Below are 2,934 nucleotides of genomic sequence, written 5' to 3' on the forward strand. Positions count from 1 at the left end.
CATAAACAAAAATTAACTCAAAATGAATCACAGACTGAAATATAAGACCTAAAACTACTGAACTCTTAGAATAAAACAGAAATCTTTGTGACCTTGTATTAGGCAATAGTTTCTTAGCTATGACACCAAAAGCAAAAACAATAAAAGAAAAAAGATAAATTGAACGTCATAAAAATTTAAATGTACATTATCAAGAGCAAATTAAATATACATCATCAACAAAAGAAAAAAGATAAATTGAATGTCATAAAAAATGTAAATATACATCATCAAGAGCAAAAACTTTAGTGGTACAAAAAACACTGTCAAGAAAATGAAAAGGTAGAATTTTGTATTTGTAGTAGAGGCAGGGTTCACCATATTGGTCAGGCCGGTCTCGAACTCCTGACCTCAGGTGATCCACCCGCCTCTGCCTTACCAAAGTGACGGGATTATAGGCGTGAGCTACCATGCTCGGCCAACACTACCTATTATTTTTAAGGTTAAAAATATATTTCTCTTCCTTCCTTCCTTCCTTCCTTCCTTCCTTCCTTCCTTCCTTCCTTCCTTCCTTCTTTCCTTCCTTCTTTCTTTCCTTCCTTCCTTCTTTCTTTCCTTCCTTCCTTTCCCTCTGTGGCCCGGGCAGCAATCTCCTCGTCTCGCTGCTGCCCCGCGCCGCGGACTGCCTGGGACTGCCGGCGCGCGCCACTGCTGCCTGTTTTTTTCTCCTTTGCCTGCCGGCGCGCGTTCGCCATCTTGGCCACGCTAGTCGCCAGCTCCTGACCCCGAACGCTCTGCCCGCCTCGGCCTCCCAGGGTGCTGGGACTACAGACGGAGTCTCGCTCACCCGGTGCTCGGTGTTGCCCGGGCTGGAGTGCGGTGGCGTGGTCTGGGCTCGCGGCAGCCTCCGCCTCCCAGCCGCCTGCCTTGGCCTACCAGGGTGCTGGGATTGCAGCCCCTGCCCGGCCGCCGCCCCGTCTGGGAGGTAGGGAGCGTCTCTGCCCGGCCGCCCCTCTGCCCGGCCTCCCCATCTGGGAAGTGAGGAGCCCTTCTGCCCGGCCACCCATCGTCTGGGAGGTGAGGAGCGCCTCTGCCCGGCCACCCATCGTCTGGGAGGTGAGGAGCGCCTCTGCCCGGCCACCCATCGTCTGGGAGGTGAGGAGCGCCTCTGGCCGGCCACCCATCGTCTAGGAGGTGAGGAGCGCTTCTGCCCGGCCACCCATCGACTGGGAAGTGAGGAGCGCCTCTGCCCGGCCGCCCCGTCCGGGAAGAAGTGAGGAGCGCCTCTGCCCGGGCGCCCCGTCCGGGAAGAAGTGAGGAGCGCCTCTGCCCGGCCACCCCGTCTGGGAAGTGAGGAGCGCCTCTGCCCGGCCGCTCCGTCTCGGAGGTCTACCACGGAGGCCAGAAGCAATGTGGGGGCTGGACGTGGTGGCTCACGCCTGTGGTCCCGGCACTCTGGGGGGCGAGGCGAGTTGATCACTTCGGGCTAGGAGTTCGAGACCAGTCTGGCCAACATGGCGAAACATGAAAAATACAACAGACAAACTAACCAACCAACTCAGTAACAACAAAACAGGTCTACCCTGGAGTCATACTCTAATTTTTTCTATTTTCCTCCCTTTCTGATCCTTTATCCCACTTTCTTTTTCTTCCTCTTCCTTCTCCCTCTTCTTTGTCAAATAGAGGATTGAGTTATTATCACTGATCCATATAAAGTCCCTCTCTCATTTATTTTAACTCCTACCCCCCATTTCTATTCCCCGACTTCCCATGTGCAACCTTCCTAATATGTTTGATACGCATCTTTTTGTTTGTATGTATTATTAGAAAATGTTTATTGTTTTTGTGTGCAAAAAAATTAATAAAAAAAAAAATTCTTTAATCACAAAAAAAAAAAAAAAAAAAAAGAAAATGAAAAGGTAGCCCACAGAATGGGAGAAACTCTTTTCAAATCATTTATTTGATAAAGGGCTTGTATCCAGAATTTATTGTTTAAAACTCTCTTACAACTCAAACTAAAAAGACAAATTACCCAATTAACATATAAGCAAAAGATCTGAGTAGACATTTTTCCAAAGAAGAAATTCATGTGCCCATAAGCACATAAAAAACATGCTCAGTATCATTAGTCTTTAGGAAAATTCAAGTCAAAATCGCAATGAGATACCAATTCACACCCACTGTGATAATCGTATTTTTAAAAGAAGGAAACTAAGTGTTGGTGAGGACATGGAGAAATTGGAACCCATACATTGCTGGTGGGAATGTAAAAATGATAAAGTTCCTTTGGAAAACAGTTTGGCAGTTCCTCAAAAAGTTAAACATAGACTTACCATTTTATTCGGTAATTATATTCGTAGGAGAAATGGGAAACGGTGTTCAAACAAAAACTTGTACACAAATGTTCATAGCAGCACAATTCACAATGGTCAAATGGTAGAAACAACTCACATGTCCATCAACTGATGATTAGATAAACAAAATGTAGTTTGTTCACACAATGGAATATTATTTGGTCATAAGAAAGAATGAAGTACTGATACATGATACGACATGGATGAACCTTGAAAACATCATGCTAAGTTAAAGAAATCAGACACAAAATGCCATCTACTGTATGATTTCGTTTATATGAAATGTCCCAAATAGGCAAATCCATGGAGACAGAAAGTAGATAGTGTTGCAAGGGGATGGTAGGAAGGAGGAATGAAAAGAGACTCCTAGTGGATACAGGATTTCTTTTTGGGGTGATGAAAAAATGTTCTGGAATTATGTAGTGGTGATGGTTGCATGACTTTGTGAATATACTAAAAACCACTGAGTTGTATACTTTAAAATGTTGAATTTTATGGCCTATGGAGTTATAACTCAATAAAAAATTGTATGAGTAAAAAGTGCGAATGTATGGTTGAAATCAAATCCTTATAGACTACTGAATAAAATTAATTTCATCTA

At 44.6% G+C, this 2,934-nt stretch overlaps 1 long non-coding RNA gene across 1 annotated transcript; it reads left to right on the plus strand.

Annotated features, from left to right (window-relative positions):
- The first annotated feature begins 565 nt into the window (after window positions 1-565).
- On the plus strand, window positions 566-1,857 carry LOC131381686 (uncharacterized). The gene is made up of 2 exons (XR_009210569.1): window positions 566-1,017; window positions 1,174-1,857. It is a non-coding gene; the product is annotated as an uncharacterized LOC131381686 (long non-coding RNA).
- Window positions 1,858-2,934: the final 1,077 nt, after the last annotated feature.

This window comes from Hylobates moloch, unplaced genomic scaffold, assembly GCF_009828535.3.
Source record: "Hylobates moloch isolate HMO894 unplaced genomic scaffold, HMol_V3 SCAFFOLD_17, whole genome shotgun sequence".
Lineage (NCBI taxonomy): Eukaryota > Metazoa > Chordata > Mammalia > Primates > Hylobatidae > Hylobates > Hylobates moloch.